Here is a 22,884-nt window from a genome sequence, read left to right as displayed (position 1 = left end):
ATTTTGTGTGCATCAATTAGTTAGAGTTACGTATGACAGACAGAAAAGGCAGGAGTGGAATTTAAAGTGTGGCTTGGATTTGTGCAGGAACACAAGGGTTAAGGTTCAACAGGTTTTCTGGCCTAGCACAGGTCATCAAATCACCTGAGTGGATGAAGAGGAAGAAAAGAACTGAAGGAATAGAGACAGAGGCAGGCTGTGTAGTCACTTGAGCCTCATCAGTATTCAATAACATAATGCCTGATCTGCGCCTGATCCTTGTTCACGTATAATGCAAAAATTTAAGAACTTCAGTCCTGATTAATTTTTTTTTAGTATTTTCATTCACAGAATGTAGATGTCACTGGCAATGCCAGCATTTATTGTTTAACTAGAATTGCCCCTGATCTCAGGAGACAAATGAGAATCAACCACGTTGATTTGTGCAGAATCAAATATAGACCATGACAGGGCAAGGATTAGTGAACCATCTGGGTCATTTTTACAACAATTTGTAATTACACTCAGTGGCTACTTTATTAGGTACATCTGTAAACTTCTCATTAATGCAAATATCAAATCAGCCAATGATGTGGCAGCAACTGCATGCATAAAAGCACACGGACATGGTCAAGAGGTTCAGTTGTTGTTCTGACTAAACATCAGAATAGTGACTTTGACTGTGGCATGATTGTTGGAACCAGAATCAGATCAGAAACAGACTTAATATCACTGGTATATGTCATGAGATTTGTTTACTTTATGGCAGCAGTAAATGAAATACATGATGAATAAATATAGAGAAAAAACTGAGTTACTTTAAGTATATATATAAAATAGTTAAGTTAAAATAAGTAGTGCAAAATAATAGAAATAAAAAAAAGTAGTGAGTTAGTGCTCATGGGTTCAATGTCCATTTAGAATTCAGATTTCAGTGAGGAAGAAGCTGTTCCTGAATCACTGAGTGTATGCCTTCAGGCTTCTGTACCTCCTTCCTGATAGTAACAGTGTGAAGAGGGCATGTCCTGGGTGGTGGGGATCCTTAATGATGGACGCCACCTTCCTAAGGCACCGCTCCTTGAAGATGTCTTGGATACCTGTTGCCCATGATAGAGCTGTCTAATTTTATAAGTTTCTGCAATTTATTTTAATCTTCTGTAGTGGCACCCCATACCAAATGGCGAGGCAGCCAGTCAGAATGCTCTCCATGGTACATTCATAGAAGTTTTCGTGTGTTTTGGGTGACAAACCAAATCTCTTCAAACTCCTAATGAAATATAGTTGCTGTCTTGCCTTCTTTGTAGCTGCATCAATATGTTGCATCCAGGTTAAGTACTCAGACATCTTGACACCCAGGAACCTGAATTTGCTTACTTTCTCCACTTCAGATCCCTCTTTGAGGATTGATTTGTGTTCCTTCACCTTATTCTTCCTGAAGTTCACAATCAGATCTTTGGTTTCATTGACTTTGCGTGCAAGGGGGCCATCAGAGAGGCAAAGCATGCACATGCCCAGCAAATCTATAGGCACTTCCAGGACAGCGGCGACACGCGGCGCATGTGGAAGGGCATCCGGGACATCACCAATTACAGGACAACATCACCTGACTGTGCGGGTGATGCCTCCATCTCAGATGCGCTGAATAACTTCTACACCCATTTTGAGGCAGAAAATGACGTGGCAGCAAGGAAATCCACCCCTCCTACAAATGACCGGGTGCTGTGTCTCTCCGTGGCCGATATGAGAAGAACCCTCTGCAGGGTCAACCCACGGAAGGCTGCTGGACCACAGAACATCCCTGGTAGAGTGCTCAGAGGATGTGCAGACCAGCTAGCAGATGTTCTCACTGACACCTTCATCTCCCTGAGCAGCGCCACTGTTCCAACGTGCTTCAAGACCGCCACCATCATCCCCGTGCCGAAGAAGTCTTCAGTGTCCTGCCTAAATGACTACCATCCAGTTGCTCTCCATTTCACCATCATGAAGTGTTTCAAGAGGCTATTCATGAAGCATATCAAGACCCTGCTGCCCCCCTCACTGGACCCCCTGCAGTTTGCGTACCGTCCCAACCACTCAACAGACGATGCCATTGCCATCACCCTCCACCTGGCCCTAAAAAAGACACATATGTTCGAATGCTATTTATAGACTGCAGTTCAGCATTCAACAGAATCATCCCTCAGAAACTGATTGGAAAGCTGAGGTACTGGCCCTGAACACCTCCCTCTGCAACTGGATCCTAGACTTCCTGACTGGGAGACCTCAGTCAGTCCGGATCAGGAGCAGCATCTCCAATACCATCACACTGAGCACGGGAGCCCCGCAGAGCTGTGTGCTCAGTCCACTGCTGTTCACTCTGCTGACCCACGACTGTGCTGCAACACACAGCTCGAACCATATCATCAATTTCACCGATGACACGACCATGGTGGGTCTCATCAGCAAGAACGACGAGTCAGCTTACAGAGAGGAGGTGCAAGGGCTAATGGACTGGTGCAGAGCCAACAACCTGTCTCTGAATGTGAACAAAACAAAAGAGATGGTTGCTGACTTCAGGAGGGCACGGAGCGACCACTCTCCACTGAACATCGACGGCTCCTCGGTAGAGATCGTTAAGAACACCAAATTTCTTGGTGTTCACCTGGCAGAGAATCTCATCTGGTCCCTCAACACCAGCTCCATAGCAAAGAAAGCCCAGCAGCGTCTCTACTTTCTGTGAAGGCTGTGGAAAGTCCATCTCCCACCCCCCATCCTCATCACATTCTACAGGGGTTGTATTGAGAGTATCCTGAGCAGCTGCATCACTGCCTGGTTCGGAAATTGCACCATCTCGGATCGCAAGACCCTGCAGCAGATAGTGAGATCAGCTGAGAAGATCATTGGGGTCTCTCTTCCCGCCATCACGGACATTTACACTACACACTGCATCCGCAAAGCAAACAACATTATGAAGGGCCCCACACACCCCTCAAACAAACTCTTATCCCTCCTGCCATCATTCAGGCTCTCACAACCAGACTATGTAACAATTTCTTCCACCAAGCTATCAGACTCCTCAATACCCAGAGCCTGGACTGAGACCTTACTGCCCTATTGTCCTGTTTATTGTAATGCCTGCACTGTTTTGTGCATTTTATACAGTCCTGGGTTGGTCTGTAATCTAGTGTAGTTTTTTTCTTTTTTTTGTTTGTTTTTTACATAGTTCAGTCTGGTTTTTGTACTGTGTTATGTAACACCATGGTCCTGAAAAAAGTTGTCTCATTTTTACTATGTACTGTACCAGCAGTTATGGTCAAAATGATAATAAAAGTGACTTGACTTGACGTGACTTGAAGGTTGTTGCTGTGACACCACTTTCACTCCTGTATGCCCTTTCATCACTATCTAAAATTCTGCTAACAATGGTTGTAGCATTATAAATGCTGTTTGAGTTATGCCTGGCCACACAGTCATGGGTATAGAGAGTAGAGCAGTGGGCTAAGCACGCAAACCTGTGAAGCACCAGTGTTAATTGTCAGCGAGGTGGAGATGTATTTCCAATCCACACAGATTGAGTTGGTCAGAGTTTCTCAGAAACTGCTCATCTTCTGAGATTTTCATGCACAACAGCCTCTAGTGTTTATAGAGAATGGTGCAAAAAAAAAACCAAAATAAAAAATTTCCCGCGAACACCAGCTCTGTGGGCGAAAGCACCTTATTAATGAGAGAGGGCAGAGGAAAATGACCAGATCAGTTAAAGCTGACAGGAAAGCAACAGTAACTCAAATAACCATGTGTTACGCACAGCGGTGTGCAGAAGAGCACATCTGGATGCACAAAATGTAGAATCTTGAAGTGGATGGACTACAGCAGCAGAAGACCAAGAACATACAAAAATATACTCAATGGCCACTTTATTACCCCTGTACCTAATAAAGTGGCCACTGAATGGATAAGGTTTATTGTAATCTTAGATTTTACTTAGCAACTTGAACTTAAATTTCTCAATCACTGTGGTAAGATCTGTGTTTGTATGCAGATCAGTGAGAAATTGATAAATTGGCAAATTAGTTTATTTTTTTCTCACACGGTATTGGCATTGGTTTAATATTGTCACGTGCACTGATAGACAGTGCAAAGCTTGTCCTGCATGCTGTTCATACAGATCAAAGCATTACACAGTGCACTGAGCTAGAGCAAGGAGACCAGTGCAAAATAAAGTGTAACAGCTGCAGAGTAATTTCGGTTTCATGCAAACAATAAAGTACAAAATCATAATGAGGTACGGTAGATTATGAGGTCAAGCGTCCAAAGTCAGTGCATAAACTGAGGTGCAGTGAAAAGCGTTATCGGGAATTCCATTCACACAGATCGTTTCATCACTTCAGTACATTGAGGTAGTGCAAGGAAAAAACAAAAACAGAATGTCTTTCAGAGAAAATACAGTGCTGGCAGGCAATAAGGTGCAACGCCATGTTAGGTGAAGAGTCCATCTTAGTGTACAAGGTTTAATACCCTTTTAACAGTGGGTTAGAAATTGCCCTTGAGTCTGATACAAGTTGAGTACCCCTTATCCGAAATTCTAAAACCTGAAGACCTCCAAAATCTGAAGTATTTTTGAGCACTGTCATAATGTCACAAGTTGAAAATTCCACAGAGCATTGTGAAGCTTCCCAAGCGGTGCACAGGTCTCTGCACAGCACCAGCAGTTCTGAGAAGTGACATCACATATTTAATGAACAGAGGCTAATGAAAAATAGAAAAAAGCTGCATTATGTGAAAAATGAAGATCTCGACGTATATTGGATCTGTCAGCGTCAGTGTGAATACGTACTGCTTTACGGTATGCTGATCATGAAACAATGAAAGGCTCTATCACAATGAAATGAAAAGTAAGGTAATTGTTTCATGCACAAAAGTATTAAAAATATTATATCAAGCTACAATCCCCAACCCTCCCCTACCCCTGTCACAGTTGCTGTGGAATGGGTGGGTGTTTGAAATCGATGGCGAATATGAAACCAATTGCATTGCTGGAACCTAGTAATAGATGTGGTTGGGGCGGTCGTTTAACTCCGAATGCCTGTGGAGGACCCAATTCCATCACATCAGACTGTGCTCCGACTGTAGACTATTCACTCTGTGAGCTTCGTCCCAGCTGTACATAAGCTTTATATGTCATGTAAATGGATGCTGTGTTTAGTCATAGGTCCCATCCCCAAAGTATCCTATTATATATATGCAAATATTCCAAAGTCTGAAACACTTCTGGCCCCAAGCATTTTGGATAAGTGATGGTCAGCCTGTAGTACATGTTGCTCTTGTATCTTCTGCCCATTGGGACGGGGGAGAAGGGAGAATATCTGGGTGGGTGGTCTATACCTCTGACTGTAAGCTGATTAAGTTAAGCACCATACTACCAAATTCTGAAATGTAGCTGATAAATAAACATCCACAGGATTCTAAAGATAGGAAATGCCAGTGATTTACAACCCAGTGAGCAAAGACATTTTTTTAGTCCTAATTGGATGACCCCTAGTCATTTAATCATTTGTACCAGACTGACTAGCTACAGGAAGCAGCAGCTTGGTATGCACTCCATGCGATGCCTCCCAGAAGTTGAGTGTGCCAATCTGTTCCTGGAATACTAACCTATGCAGCAAATTACTTCCATAGATTGTCTTTAACAGGCCTGTGAAAATATACTGCCTTCTGAGGGTATTAGGCAAATATAGGTTTGATTTTACCACACAAAGTATTTTGAGAGGCACAGCAATTAATTTGCACATATTAAGTTCCCATAAAGAACCAGTTGACAATAACCAGAAAATCTTAATTAGAAGTGTTGAGTAAGAGATAGACACTCAGTGGTCACTTTAAAGCATAGAACATGGAAGACTGCAGCACAGGAATAGGCTAATCAGCCTAAAATGTTGTGCTGATCCAGCTAAAAAACAAATCAAAATCACCCAATACTAATCCCTCCTACCTACACCATGTCGATATCCCTCCATCCTCCTTATATTCATTTGCCTATCCAAATGGCTGTTAAAAGCCTCCAATGTATTTGCCCCTACCACCACACCAGGCAGCACATTCCAGGCATCCACCACTCTTGCCCCTAACTTGTCCCTAACATCATCCTTGAACCTATCCTCTCTCACGATCAACGCATGCCCTCTGGAATTAGACATTTCAACCCTGGGAAACAGATACTCTCTGTCTACTCTTGTAATCTTGTAAACCTCTGCCAGATATCCCCTCAGCCTCTTGTGATAGCACATGCCCTCTACACCAGGCAACATCCTGGTGAACCACTTCTGCACCCACTCCAAAGCCTCAACATCCCTCCTATAGTGGGACAACCAAAACTGTATGCAATTCTACAGATGTGGCCTAACCAGAGTTTGATGAAATCGCAATATAACCTCCTGACTTTTGAACTCACTGCCTTGACTAATGACACCAAACATTCCATAAGCCTTCTTAACCACCTCATGGATGTGTGTAGTCACTTTCAAGCAGCTATGAACTTGGATTCCAAGATCAACACCGTTAAGGACCTTACTATTAACAGTGTACTGTTCTCTTGCATTTGCCCCACCGAGGTGCAACGTCTCACACTTATCTGGGTTAAACTCCATCTGCCATTTTTAAGCCCATATCTACATCTGCTATGAATTGTGCTGTATTCTTTGCCAGTCTTCTACATTATCCACAACTCCAGTAATCTTGATGTCATCCAGAAATTTACCAACCCGCCCATATACATTTTCTTTCCGGTCATTTATATACATTACAAATAGCAGAGGTCCCAGGACAAAACCCTGCAGAACTCTACAAATTACCGACCTCCAGCTCAAATGTTCCTTCAACTACTACCCTCTATCTTCTATATAACCAGGTAATGTGCAAGTAAATTCTGAATCCAGAGAGCCAATTTGCCATGGATCCCTTGCATCTTTATCTTCTGGATTAGCCTCCCATGAGGAACTTTGTGAAATACCTTACTGAAATCTATGTAGACAACGTCCACTGCCCTACCTCCCTCAATAACACCTGCTCGTTAAGTCAGCAATTCGTGCATAAAATCAAGCAGACATGGTCAAGAGGTTCCATTCAAACATCAGAATGGGGGAAAAATAGGACCTAAGGGACTTTGGCCAAGGAATGATTGTTGGTGCCAGACAGGGTGGTTTGACTATCTCAGAAATTTCTTGGGATTTTTGTGCACAACTGTCTCTAGAGTTTGTAGAGAATGATGTGAAAAACAATGAACATCCAGTGAATGGAAATTTTATGGGTGAGACGCCTCGTTAATGAAAAAGTTCAGAGGAGAGTGGCCAGGCTAGTTCAAGCTGATGGGCAGGTGACATTAACTCAAATAACCATGCATTACAGCTGTAACGTGCAGAAGAGCACCTCTGAACAAGCAACATGTCGAGCTTTGAAGTGGATGAGCTACAGCAGAAGTAGACCATGAAAATGCATCTCCTATACTGTACCTAATAAAGTTGTCACTGAGTGTATACCAGTCAGAATGCAAGTGAAATCCACTATTCTTTCTCAACCTGGCTCAATACTTTTCTTGAGAAAATGCCACTTTAATCTAAGAAATCATTTAACCTAAGAAAGCATTTGGAGACCTCACACAAGGGTTTTATCCAAGAGTGCCATATGTACTCAGCACTCCAGGAGGCTTGTATGCTCTGGTCTATGGACAAAGACTCCAACATCCAGCTTTCTGACTCATTGGTAAGAGAGTTAATAGCAACCAATCAAAGAATTGGATAAGCACTTGAGAGAGAATAACTTGAAGGGATTTGGTGAAAGTGTAGGCAATAGAACCAGCAAGATTGCTTTACTTGGAGATGGCACAAGCTAAATGGCACGAATGGCATTTTGGTGCATGCGTATCCTGTAATAACTAATAATAAGTAACCCAGACCACTGGATTCAACAGCTATACTTCAGTTATATTTCACAAAATTCCCATAGAATTGCAAAAAGATGCTGCCCCTTTAAATGGAGAATAACAGACAAACGTGGGTCATGCAAGTAGTCATGATGCAAAAGGTGAGGCATTTGGAAGCAAGGAAGCAGAAATCAATAACAGAGTGCCTTGTAGTCCTCATTATATTATTGACAAACTAAAGTGGTTTCTCATGATTCCAGACAGGGAGGTAGTGAAGCTTGAAGGTTATATGTAGAAAGAGAAGGTGGTTGTGATAGTCTTAGCACAGATTTGGCTAAAACATGAGATGGGGCCTGAAAGGGACAGGGAAATAAACAGCTACTGAAGAAATAAATTAAACTTTGGTTAAATGTGAAACTTTACCATATTAATATGGAAAAATAGAATTAATAATTTGAAATTGTCAAGAGAAACAGGTAAAAATCACTAAGAAGTAATTTATGTGAACATTAAATCAGCAGCAGAGAAAGCAAGACATTTATTGTGAAGGAATAATATTGAAAATTAGTGCCAGGAGTGAACTTAATAAGAATTAAACAACCAATTGGTGGTAGAAGTTGCATTGTGCTCTCTTCTGCAGGTAGGAAGAGATAATGGGTAAAAAGTTCATCTTAACCTGATACTAATAGCTTATTGAAGTAGGAATGAATGTCATAGATGTTGAAGCTAAAAGGCTATGAGTTTGTACACTCCAGAGGTTCGAGCCTAAGAATCTAGGCTGCTCCTGCTGTATGATACTGAGGGATTGTTCTTTGAAATGAGAACCTCATTATACCTCAAGAGGATGTAAAATACCCATGCAATTCTCCTAAATATGGCCAATAATTGTCCCTAAACCAATATCACTAAAAATGGCAATCATAAGACAATAAGATAATGAGGCATAGGAGCAGAATTAGGCCATTTGGCCCATCAAGTCTGTTCCACCATTCAAGCTTGGTAGATCCATTTTTTTCTCCTCCTTGACCTTCTCCCAGTAACCTTTGCTACCACATCCAACCAAGAACCTATCAATCTTTGCCTTAAATACACCCAACAACCTGGCTTCCCCAGCTGCACATGGCAACAGATTCCACAAATTCACTAGTCTGTCTAAAGAAATTTTTCCACATCTCTGTTTTGAATGGATGCCCCTCTACGCTGAGGCATGCTCTCTTGTCCTAGACTCTCCCACCATGGGAAACATCCTTTCCATATCTACTCTGTCTAGGCCTTTCAACATTCGAAAGATTACAATGAGTCCCTCCTCATCCTTCTGAATTCCAGCGACTACGGACCCAGAGCCATCAAACGTTTCTTGTATGATAACCCTTTCATTCCTGGAATCATCCTTGCAAACTTCCTCTAGACACTTAGCAATGCCAGCACATCTCATCTACGATGAGGAGCCCAAAACTGTACACAATACTCAAGGTGAGGCCTCACCAGTGCCTTAAAAAGGATCAGCATCACATCCCTGCTCTTGCATTCTAGACCTCTTAATACAGATGCTAACATTGCATTTGCCTTCCTCACCGCTGACTTAACCTGCAAGTTAACCTTTAGGGTGTTCTGCACAAGGACTCCCAAGTCCCTTTGCATCTCAGGTTTTTGGATTTTTGGATTTGCCAAGTGGGAGCTTGCTGTGCATAAATTTCCAACATTGTGACAGTCAACACACTTCAGAAATTCTTCATTGGATGCAAACTATTTTGGTATCACTTGAGGGCTACAGAAATGTGAATCTTTTTTTTTTGTTTTCATAAAAGCATGCAAATCTCCCATCACAGAAAAGTGTCCCTCAAAACAAACAAAAAGAATTGGAAAGCCAAATTTTGTCCAGAGACACTTTGGTGCCGAGAAATGTGTAGAATTGACATTGATTAATTTTATGCCACAAGCAATTTTTTTCTCATATTATCATTAAAATGCACTGTGGTGTTGTCCTTATTTTTCCTCCAGGTTTGAGCCTTTTTGTGACATGAATGATATAATAACTATAAATCAATATGTGCGCGATTTGTAAATGGGAGAATCTAAATCTCTCATCAACAGTTTCTCCTCTAAAGGTCAGTGAAACCATTAATCATCTGCAAGCATCATTGACTACAAGTATAATCAATTAAAACAATCTGCAGGCCCAGCACTGGCATTACGCTGGCAACATTATAATTACAGCAGGAGTTGTTCCTTCATGACAGAGGTATTCCCAAGCACCTTAACAGCAACCGCTTCTCCCAGATGCATCCACCTCTGCCTCTGCTTCCATTGTTTTGAACCCCAAGTCCCACCAGCACTAACTTATTCATTGTATTGTTCATGAAGTTTACTCTGTAACTGTGACAATCTACCTAAAGAACTTACATTTCCATAGTAACACACATTAAGTGCTGCAGCAACTCAGCAGGTCTGATGAAGGATCTCACCCCAAAACGTGGACTTATTCCTCACCATTGATGCTGCCTGACCTGAGTACCTCCAGCACTTTATGTGTGCCATTCTAGATTTCCAGCATCTGCAGAATCTCTTGCCCCATCATTTTACAATTTTACAATGCCCCATCAGCAACACAAATAAATGTGTTACTGCCAATGTATTACTTATGTAGACTATAAGGCAGCCAATTTTCGTACAGCAAGCTCCCACAAACAGCAGTATGATCATTAATAGATTTATTTAACTTACTTGAGTAAGAAGAATATGCAGTATAAGGCCAGCAGTGAAAAGTCCCCAGTTCTTCATCATGTCACCGTGGAATTGTCATGTCTCCACAAAAGGCAATCCTTTCAGTTTTGGAAGAATCAGCATGCTCCAATTTTTGGAGTGGGCCTTGAACTCACCATCTCGCACAAGAGATGAGAGAGTGCCTGTGGTGAACTGTGTGCCTGTCTGGACATGCCCCCTGCTGACTGCTCCTGTGGCTCCTCCCACAGACCCCTGTATAAAGGCGATCAAGGCCTGAGCCCGGCCTCAGTCTCCAGGATGTAGTATGGTGGTCACTCACTGCTTGTTCCTTCTTCCAGTCAATAAAAGCCGCTATCTCGCCTTTACGTCTCAGAGTGAGTTATTGATGGTGCATCAGTGCACATCTTGGCTGTTGCTGCTACTTTGTATGATATCTGCTGCTTGATCTTAGTGAGGCAGGTTGGTCGTTGACTGACATTTCATTATGCTACTAGGACATAATGAGCAAATTGAAACTACCTCAAAGCAACCGTTTACCTGCTGCTTGTAACTTGGCGGAAATTTCATTTCCACACACACTCAGAGCATAAGAAGTAGCAGCAGGCCATCTGACCTTCTGAGCCTGCTCCATCATCCAATAAGATCATGGCTAATCTGCCTGTGGACTCAGCTCACCTACCCGCCTTTTCCCTATGCCCCTTAAATATGCCAAACACAAAAATCCGAGACAAACTGGAAGTGCCCTTTTATCACTAAACAACTGTGCCCAATGGTGAAGCTCCTACCTTTTGAGGAAAGAGTTTAGACACACTTTGTCTCTAGTTTTGTACCTCTTCCCCACATTTTCCCTCCCTTCCACAGTAGTCATGGAGAAGCGTCCTTAAAGATCTGGCAGTTCACCAATGACCCACCAGTGGTGTTGACTCTCTGAATGGTGATGAGGTGAAGTGGGTCGGGAAGGACCTCTTTATACAACTGTTCCTGAGCAATACCCACAATGACTTTCAAATGTCCTTTTGGCCAGCCTCACAAGTTGTTGCTCAGTGGCTCAATAACCAATAATAATGGGATGGGTGCACATGTTCCTGTCTACATCAATGGCTTTGAGGTTGGGAGAATTGTGAGCTTCAAAGTTCCAAGGTGTGGACATCGTCAATAGCCTGTCCAGATCCAACCATGATGATGTCATAGCCAAGAGCACTCAGCAACACCCCTACTTCTTCTGAAGGCTAAAGAAATTCGAGCTGTCCCCGTCGAATTTTGCCAATTTTTATTCATGTTCCATAGAAAGTATTCTGTTTGGATACACAACGGCTTAGTATAGCAATTGCTCCATGTGACTGCAAGAAACCGCAAGGAGTTGTGGACGCAGTTCAGCACATCATAGGAACCAGCCTCCCCTTTATGGATTTGGTCGATTCTTCTCATTGCCTCAGTAAAGCAGTCAGCATAGTCAAGGACCCATCCAAGCCAAAGGTTCTCTCTTCTCCCCTCGTCCATTGCACAGAAGATATGTACCACCAGGCCCAAGGACAGCTTCTATACCATTGTTACCAAACTCTTGAATGGGCCTCTTGTATGACAAAATGAACTCTAGGCCTTACAATCTATCTCATTACAGTCATGCACTTTATTGTTTACCTGCATTGTTTTTTTTTTGGTAGCTTTTACACTTTATTCTGCATTTTTTTTTACCTTATTCTAGCTCAATGCACTGGTTTGATCTGTATAAACAGTATGCAAGACAAGCTTTTCACAGTACCTTCGTATCTGTGACAATAATAAGACAAAATCATGCCAAACATTGCACATAGCAGTCATTTAGCTCACTAATTTCTAGGCTGTGTTTGCTTTATAAGTTAAAAACTGTCCAAACTCTAAAAGTCACTAAACATGCTCAGTTTAAAATCAGTAACACAGCTATTGGAGTTGCTTTATTTTGGATCCTTCATGACAACTCCCAATACTTCATAGAAGATTAATTTTCTGAGGTGTGATTACTTTGGTTTGTCAGAAACATGGCATGCAATTTGCAATTTGAACAGAGCAAATCCTTCAAACTAGAAAGATAATTAATGGATGATGTTTCAGGGATATTAGTTGTGTGAAAAATTTTGGTCAGTGGGATAATTTCATTGCTATTTGATCAGCATGGTGCCTTTTACATCCACACATGAGGGCAACAGCATTGATAACAGCCTTCATTAGTTCTTATGAAGGATCTCGGCCTGAAGCGTTACACTGCTTATTTCCCTCTTTAGAAATTGTCTAACCTATTGTGTTCCTCTAGCATTTTGTGAGTGTTGAGCATTGATAGCCAGCCAGTTTCTTCTGACAGAACGGCACGTCAACACATTAAAGACTTCAGAGCTTGTCCGTGACAGTGTGGAAGACTGGAAAGCACTGGAGGTCAAACACAGAACACACCAGTCCTCATTGAGGGAGCCAAAGTAGAAAGGCTGAGCAATTTCAAGTTCCTGGATGTCAACATCTCTGAGGATCTATCCTGGTCCCAAAATATCAATGCAATTACAAAGAAGGCAAGAGAGTGGTTATACTTCATTAAGAATTTGGTATGTCACCAAAGACATTTACAAATTTCTGCAGATGAACTGTGGAGAGTATTCTAATTGGCTGCATCACCATCTGGTATGGGTGGGGGGGGGGGGGGGGGGGAGGTTAACGCATAGGATCAAAATAAGCTCCAAAAACTCAGTCAGTTCCATCATGGGCACTACCTTAGACAGCATTCAGGACATCTTCAAAGAGTGATGCCTCAAAAAGGCATCAGCCATCATTGAGGACCCCCATCACCCAGGACATGCCCTCTTCTCATTGCTACCCTCAGGGAGGAGGTCCGGGAGCACACAATCAATGATTCAGGAACAGCTCCTTCCCCTCTACCATCAGATTTTTTGAATGGACATTGAACATTGTAGAGATCTTTTTTCACTTTGACATGAAAGAGTCTATTTCTGTTGATCAGAGTCAAAAAAGCCAAACTAAAGCCATTGTAATTCAATGTTGTAAAAAAATAAGGCATGAAAACTTCTAGGGGGGGTGAATACTTTTTATAGGCGCTGTATCTACGCATATACGTCTTATATACATACTGGTTCCTTAAGGTTGTTATATGCGGGGGTGGTAATGGGGACAAACTCCCACTAGCTGTTAAATGCTGCCAATGGCGTGGGCCTCAGTTAGTCTGACAACCAGTTTCAGCTCCTGGCCTTCATGTGTGGCTTAACTACTAAGCCTGGCAGAACCATTTCTACTGATAGGAGAAGGAGCAAAGTGGGTTACTGGCGCTTTAAAACCAGTCGCTTTGGGCAGATGGGGCTCATCAGCTGTGATTGGCAGCTCATCTGGGAGAAGGGAAACTCTGATCTCAAACCTCCGCTGCCTTGCAGCTATACCCACATGGGGAAAGTTTCGGGAGTAAATCCTGAGGGAAAAATCTGGATCTGGAGTCTCTACATTGAGTTTGACGCTGACTGGCAACTCCTGCAACACTGTTGATTCCAAACTATATCAGTCTACATCATTCCTTTGGGTTCATCAGATGCGTGAAGAGGGGGAGCTTTATATGTGGGCAACAGCTTGCTCCCCATATCGTACTACCCAGGCTTGTGTATCTAGAAAGTCAGGATGCAATATCCATGGGCAACTCTGACCAATGGAGGTCTTTTTCTTTCTCTCTCTCTCTCCCTCTCTCTCTCTCTCTCTCTCTCTCTCTCTCTCTCTCATACTTCTTTTCTTTTAGTAATTTACAGTTTTTATTATTATGTGTTGCAATGTACTGCTGCTGCATAAGAACAAATTCCACAACATCTGCCAGTGATATTAAACCTGATTGAGAATCTGAATCATATTTCACTTGGCCCCTGGAGTCAGCACTGAGTCTCGGGGCAATTACTTAAGGTATTGAAAACAGGATCAGGATACACTTCATATCTGGGCCCTTGACTTTACAAAAGCCACACTTAGTGCATTTAGCATATCCCCATTCATTTCACTGGGACCGCTGACTGTTATTAATGATCTAAATGATTTGTTTCCCCCCCCCCCTTTATTTCAATTAATATTAATGGTTTTAATTAACTTACATAAATTGAATGTTTTTAAATGAAGTTATTATTTTTTAATTTTTTTAATTATTTAAGTGTTTTTCAACTGCTCTTGAATGTCTCTGATCATCATTGGAAGGATCTTCTGACAATGAGGTATGTATGGGGTGGTGAGTGCTGGTGGTGGGGGGGGGGGGGTAGTTAGTTTCTATCACTGTGCACTGCTCTGCCTTAAAACATAGGCACAGCATCAGAACTTTGGGAGCTGTGTGATTGAAAGATATTTGTGTCTACAGTACCGAGCAGGCGGCAAATGCCAGGCAGTCGTGCGTTCAGAGGAACCCTATACCTCATTTCATCCCCACCCTGGACTGTAATAGCCAATGAGCTTGTCTCCCACTTCATTTTACATACGGACTCTGAGAAATGCTCAGCCAGGTTAGTGATGCTCACCGACCCATCAGGAATGCAGGTGCAGCATTCTTAACCAGGCACACCTTCCTTTGTGAGCAGGTAATCCAAGGCTCCAGTTCCTGGGACAGTCTGGCCATACCATGCTGAGACAGGCTATCTTCCAAAACATTCTTCCTTTGTAATAGCCCTCTTATCGACCAGCATGGGCAAGGTGCTCATCCGGGGCACTGGGGTAGCATATAAATACAGCACCACATATCAACCGCACAACAGTAGGCATGGGAACTGCGCATCCAGTAAGTGCCGTCCAGCATCCAACAAGTGCCCAGCTTCACAACACCTTTTGGGATAGACGCAGCCGTCCCAGGATACCGTGCCTGCTCATACTTGCCATCTACCTGCATCCAACGTACCACCTACACCAACACTCGGTCAGGTGGGGAAATCACTTTGAGTCAGGATATTCCAATTAAACAAATGGTATGTGGGGGAAATGCCAGCTCTTAAACTACTTACTCCACAGGAGCCATTATGGCCCAAGACCCTTAAGGCTGTTATACTCCGGGCTGAGATTGGCTGAAATACTCTACCCTCTTCCAGCTCCCCCAAAACAGAATGCTAAAACCCAAGAGGCCAGATAACTTCCTCCAACAGTCTTTCTTTGTCATCAAAGGGATCAATATCACTGGCATCCCTTCTGCGATGTAGTGATGAGCCTTTATAGAAATTCAGCAATCTGACCCGTTGGTTCAGTGTGCAAATTCAAACGCCAGCCAACATAACAGGACCTCCCATCACAAGTCGGCTGCATTCAGTAATGCAGGGAGATACGAATGCACTCACTCCTGATCAATCACCAGATATTTGGAAAATACAAGTACAAGAATTTCTCCCCAAATGCTCAATTCCTTCTGAAATGTGGGCATCTCATATCTGGAATGAAGATGCCCAAATTCCTACCAAATTTCAACTCAAATCTCATATGGCCACTGAGTTATCCCTAAAACCAATTACAAAAACCATGGGAAAGCAAGAAGCAAAGTAACAGATGAAACACAAACACAAAGCTTAGGCAACACACACAAAATGCTGGTGGAGCACAGCAGGCCAGGCAGCATCTATAGGAAGAAGTACAGTCGATGTTTCGGGCTGTGTGTGTTGCTTGAATTTCCAGCATCTGCAGATTTCCTCGTGTTTGCATTTTTTAAATTTACAAAGCTTAGGCTGTATGCCTCTTATTTAAAACTTCCTATGGAACTGCAAAAAGCTTAAAACATACAGTTAATTTCTCACAGAGAAATAGTACTTATCAAAGAAAAACTGGTAAAGAAAAAGCAACTGGGTAGAGCCCAGCACATTCATAGTCTCTTAAAGGTCTCTCTCTCTCTCACACACACACACGCACGCACGCACACACACATACACGCACGTACGCGCACATGCAAACTGACACATGTAGCCACACCTCACATTTTCCCACATTCAAATCATTCACATTCTAGTTACAGGGAAGAGGGATGCAAGTCGAATGACACCCTCCTACAACAATGAGATGCGAATGTACTAACCACACACCCCCTCCCCGCCCCCCCCCCCCCCCCCCCGATTCCCACTGCCGGTGAACGTTAGCCAATATCCTTTGCAGAGAAACCTGAATGGAATGAAAGGAATCTGTTGGAGGACAAAAGGTCCCTTATCAGCAGCGGACTTGAAGAAAGACCATTCCCCATCAACAGTCTCCCTTCCTTTCTCCTCCATTGCAGAGAGGATGGGGGTTTAAAACCCCACTTACCTGCTCCTCTGGAACCCCAGCTTTAAGCAACGCTAAAAACATTTCTTCACGGACCAGCGGGATCCCCCACTCCCTGCCAGCTTATCTAACTTTCGTACTTGACAATGCGCACCCTCTGCTGTGTACTCTAAACCTTTTTAATAATTGAATCACTGTACTTACAGGATGACCAACAGCAGGTGCTATTAGAGACAACTCTGCTCCTTTTCTTGGAAGTACTGCCATGAAACCATGTGTCTCGCCATTCCAGATGTTAATTCAATATCACTGGTGGGATGCCACTATCTCAGTGATAAGAGCCCACTGGTGTACAGCTTTAGTACCCTCCCCTACTGTGCTCCATTCCATTTGGGGTTTTAATTGCCATTCAGCAAGAGCAGGAGACCTAAGTTTAACTGCTGCCCTTGCCCGAATCAGCTCAGGGGAAGCAAGCAGTATTTTCAGGGCGTTATTGATCTCTTGTTGGGATGATACGCTACTTAAGGCACCTACCTGTCTGTTAGGTAGGATCATTCCAGTAACCCTCATCCCATATTCTCAGAAAGCACGCAACCAAAGACTCCCCAGCCTTTTGTCTGTACCTATCCCCTAAACTCGATAACTCCTTAGTGGAGAATTCTCTGAGCTCCGTTCTCTTGAAAGTGTCCATTGCACCTTGCTCCACACATTCCTGAACCTCCTCCCCTTGTGGATTGATGCCCCACATGGTAGGTCTGGGAACAAAAAATTATTGGCCTGGCCCGTACTGTTTCAGACACACAGGGGAGAAGGTGATCACAAAGAGGATCAAATTGAGGGGTCAGCTCTACCCTCTCTCCCTCATTTTCATCATCCAGACAGATATGCTCCTCACCCAGCCCCACAGTAGGATCATTGCCTTGTCTCAATATGGCTCGAACCTTAACGGAATCAGGTTCCCAATAGGCCCTTGGAGTTGCCTCTAACTGTGGTATTTTATTAGCCGACAGGCAGAATCAGGTTTATTATCACCGGCATGTGACATGAATTTGTTAACTTAGCAGCAGCAGTTTAATGCAATGCATAATCTAGCAGAGAGAAAAAATAATAACAATAAACAAAATAAAAAAATAATAACAACTGTAAATAAAATTTAAAAAATAATAATAAACAAGTAAATCAATTACATATATTGAATAGATATTTAAAAAACATGCAAAAACAGAAATACTATATTAAAAGAAAAATGAGGTGGTGTCCAAAGATTCAATGTTCATTTAGGAATCAGATGGCAGAGGGGAAGAAGCTGTTCCTGAATCACTGAGTGTGTGCCTTCAGTCTTTTGTACCTCCTATCTGATGGTAACAGCGAGAAAAGGGCATGCCCTGGGTGCTGGAGTTCCTTAATAATGGACACTGCCTTTCTGAGACACTGCTCCCTAAAGATGTCCTGGGTACCTTGTAGGCTAGTATTCAAGATGGAGCTGACTAGATTTACAATCTTCTGCAGCTTATTCTGATCCTGTGCTGTAGCCCCTCCATACCAGACAGCGATGCAGCCTGTCAGAATACTCTCCACGGTACAACCATGGAAGTTTTTGAGTGTATTTGTTGACATGCCAAATTTCTTCAAACTCCTAATAAAGTACAGCCATTGTCTTGCCTTCTTTATAACTACATCAATATGTTGGGACCAGGTTAGATCCTCAGAGATCTTGACACCCAGGAACTTGAAGCTGCTCACTCTCTCCACTCCTGAGGATTCCTCAATGAGGATTGGCTATCTATATATTCATATCTTCTAACTTTGTAGCCCTACTCTGTGCCATCAATAGTGAGTCAATCAGAGCAATACAGCGCTGACCGAGATCTTCAAATTCATTCTTAAGACTTGATATTGTTTTATACTGACGTTTTACCATTGTTGCAAACAGCCAGAAAACGTCCCGCCAGCTCTCTTTTCTTCTGAGAAAATCCTCTGATTTAAATATAGAAATAATGTGATGTCCCAATTCAACCCCAGTGAAATCTAACTGGCTGAACAATCTATTGGCACCCTGCAATGTATTGCCATCCTGTGAACTTCCAAAGCCTGCACTATTATCTGTCTGGCCTGGGACTCTGCACCTCTCAAACAGGGGGCCCCTCTTTTAAATAACCGCTTGAAAAATACACTTCCGCTCAAAAAAACCACACCCTGCTCGCAGTGCCAAATGTAATGGTCAGTCAGGTTCATGGGTCTGGCAAGTGATATAGAAAGCACTCTCTGCGAAGAAGTATATTAATCATTTATTTACAAACAGTAAAAACTCTATCAAACATTCAGACACTACAAAACTGAATACTCAACGTACTTAATTAAAAGTGCTCACCGATCACAACTTCCCAATGGCCTCGCCTTAAACAAACCAAGAAGAGAGCAAGCCCCTTCCGTGTGCTATTTTAAATACCCAGGGTATTTAAAACTGGATGGCAGACATCTATCCAATGGGGAAAGCAGCTGCAGCTTCTAAACTAACCAATCACAATGGAAGTGACTTTTGATAATCAAAGAAGGCACTCTCCCACAGGGCAACTACCCCCAGAGTCTAGCATCCTTCTATGACAGGGACAATTTACAGTGGCCAATTAACCATGCAAACCATGTGTCCTTGGCATGTGGAAGGAATCTGGGGCAGGTGGACGAAACATGAACGGGCACGGGGAGAATGTTGGAACACCTGTAACGAGAGAATTATGTATGGTGGTGAACCCAAGTGCAGAGTAAGGTCGAGAATTAACTCAGTCTCAAAGTAAACAAGACAACAAGAACAAAATTCAAAGGTGAAATCAGAAACAGTAGTTCTGGAATTCTGGTTTAAGATGGAACTGGTGAATCTTAGAGGTTTCGAGCTGGTGGCTAATGAAACAAAGAAAACAACAAAATACTTTGTTCATCACTCTTTTTCTGGTAAATGATAATCACAAACAATAGCATGTAACTTCCCTTTGGTCTTGAAGGTAATTTGACATGGCAAATCCAAGGCGAAGCAAGGCAGTAGGCCTTTGCCAAAAACAAGGAAGACCCAAGGTTCAATCGGATTAAGTGCTGGGCAGAATCGGAAAGGTCAAATCAAGGCAGCAGTGTCCAGGCCCCCGAGTGCACCAAAGTGACTCAACCTGATCTTTGGACGATGATTTAAGCACCATGCCAAATCAGAAAGGTTGGGTATAGGCCGAGTCTAGGTGTTAGGGTCCTGATCCAAGAGTGTGCCAAAGCAACTGGACCCAATGTCCAGACAATTTAAGCACCAGGCCAAAGAGAAAATGTCAAGTTGTCGGGGCCTGAGGTGAGGGACAGACCAGTTCACTTTGCTGCTCTGTATTGCTCTGAACTGAGGGTCTACAGACAGGACTATATGGACTTCAGTTCAGAACTCTATTTACTTGTGCTTAGTGTTTGCATAATCTGATTTTTTTCTCTGCACGCTGGGTGTTTTACAGTCTTTTTTTATGGGTTTCTTTGTTCCGTGGCTGCCTGTTAAGAGATAAATCTCAAGGTTGTATAATGTATACATACTTCAATAATAAATAGATATTGAACTTCAGAAATGGATTTCAAATGGTTGAGCACTGAGAGCGCAGCACAAGGCCTCTAAGTACAGACTTTCCATGAAGGAATGTGGCAGGAAATAATTGATAGTCTGACTCTTAAAGGTACAGCAGCAACTAACCATACTCCTGAGAATTGGAGTGGTGAAATTCAGATGCCTACCATTGATCAGTCAGGAACATAATAACTCCATCTAGATGGCTTTGGAAGTCAGGACTGAACTTGAAGCTTTGAGGCAGCAGTTCTGCTAATTGTGTCCAATCTGGCAGCCCTAATCACTGCACCGGGAATCATTCAGTCACACACTGACAGAAATCAGTGGCTCGAGCTGGTCACATTTGGAGTGGGGTGAACTTGCAGAGAAAGGTGTGGAGCTTCTGTTGTCCTAGGGTCATAAAGCATGGCAGCAGGCTGTTTAGCTCTCTGCAGTCATTCTGATAATCAGGCACTCATTCACACTAAGCCCACCTCCCTGCACAGCCCATATACTTCTATGTCTTTGTGATCAATTTCTTATCCAGAGACTTCTTAATTATGTGGGTCAACCTGAATTCAACCATTCCTTTGGCAGTACATTTCAAGTCCTTACCTCTTGGGTAAAAGAGGACTCCCTCAGATCCCCTCTGAATTTCTTCCTTCTTATCTTCAATCTATGTTCCTTTTTTAGTCTACCTCTGTTGTAGGGAAAAGTTTCCTTTGGTCTATTAATTTATCTCATCATAATTTTATATATCTCAGTTATATCTCCTCTTTACCTTCTCTGCTGCAGGGAAAACACTTTTAGTTTCTGCAACCTCTGTTCCTAACTAAAATGTTCCATCCCAAGCAGCATCCTGTTGAATCTTCTCTGGACCCTCTCTGGTACAATCACATCCGGTGTATACTGTGGTATCCATAAATGCATGTCAGCATTCCTGTTGAGACCTAATCAGACTTCCATGATGCTGGAGTATAACCTCCCTGCTTTTGTATTCAATACTCTCCATGCTACCCATTTTCAACTCAACCAATCGTGCTCCTACATCCATGTGTAAATCATTCATATATTATAAACTGCAAATCACCCAACATTAGTCACAGACATCCAGTCACTAAAACAATCCTCTATTATCACCCTTCATTTTCTATGGCCAGGCCCATTTTGGATTGAGTATGCCAAATTGCTGTGGAGCCAATGGGTCCTAACCTTCTTGTCTGGTCTCTCGTGTGAGACCTTGTCAAGGCTTTACTGAAGTCAATGCACAGCATATCTATTGTATTACCCTCACCGATACACTTAGTTACCTCTTCACATAATTCATTCAGATTGGTCAGAGAGTCTTCCTTTGACAAAGCCATATCAGCTGTCTCCAATTAAGTTGTCAGTCCAAATGATCATTGATCCTGTCTGTCAATATTTTCTCCTACAACTCCCCTCCTACTGACTTGGTCAAGTCTCCTGAAATAAGTCTCTATTCATTGGAGCATAGAAGGTTGAGGGGGGATTTGATCGAGGTATTTAAAATTTTGAGAGGGATAGATAGAGTTGACGTGAACAGGCTGTTTCCATTGAGAGTAGGGGAGATTCAAACTAGAGGACATGATTTGAGAATTAGGGGGCAGAATTTTAAGGGAAACACGAGGGGGTATTTCTTTACTCAAAGAGTGATAGCTGTGTGGAATGAGCTTCCTGTAGAAGTAGTAGAGGCCAGTTCAGTTGTGTCATTTAAGGTAAAATTGGATAGGTATATGGACAGGAAAGGAGTGGAGGGTTATGGGCTGAGTGCGGGTAGGTGGGACTAGGTGAGATTAAGGGTTCGGCACGGACTAGGAGGGCCAAGATGGCCTGTTTCCGTGCTGTGATTGTTATATGGTTATAAGAAATGCTCCTTACACGGACCAGACAGAGGCAAACAACATCTGTTTCTGCTCCCAATCTTATCAGAGCTGTGTTTGTGGACAGCCATAAGCCTTTCAGACAGCTCATACCATTAACCACCTCCACCACAACTTTCCCCTTGTTAAATAAGTGGCCCACGGTGAGTATTTGGACTCACACAACGAGAGGGGAGAACGCTTGTATGACCCATCAACAGGCAGTCAGCATAGAAGTGAAATCCTATCCCTGTGTCAATCAGTGCCTTCCGGAGAAAGGGAATAAAACTGGAGAGAAAAATACAGATAAAATCATGGATTTTCATTTCTTGGCTCACTCCTGCCTTCATTAAGAAGTTGAACATGTTTTAAATGGCTGCGGAAACAAAAATGGCACGTTGCATTGTAAATCAGACTGGAGATTCCCTGATTTTTTTAAGGATAATTTTCCAAAGTTAATACTCCATATTAAAGGAAAGAAACATCTGACTTTCCGCTCAGACTGTATGGTTGACGTGTACACCACCGCACATGTGATTTCCATTGTCCTATTTTTCTAACCTCAGTTTAAGGTTCTTGCTCTGTAATAGGAGCAGTCTCTAGAGACTGGT

Source organism: Hypanus sabinus, chromosome 16 (assembly GCF_030144855.1).
Source record: "Hypanus sabinus isolate sHypSab1 chromosome 16, sHypSab1.hap1, whole genome shotgun sequence".
Classification (NCBI taxonomy): domain Eukaryota; kingdom Metazoa; phylum Chordata; class Chondrichthyes; order Myliobatiformes; family Dasyatidae; genus Hypanus; species Hypanus sabinus.
The sequence above is the reverse complement of the archived record's forward strand: the minus strand, read 5'-3'. Positions refer to the sequence as shown.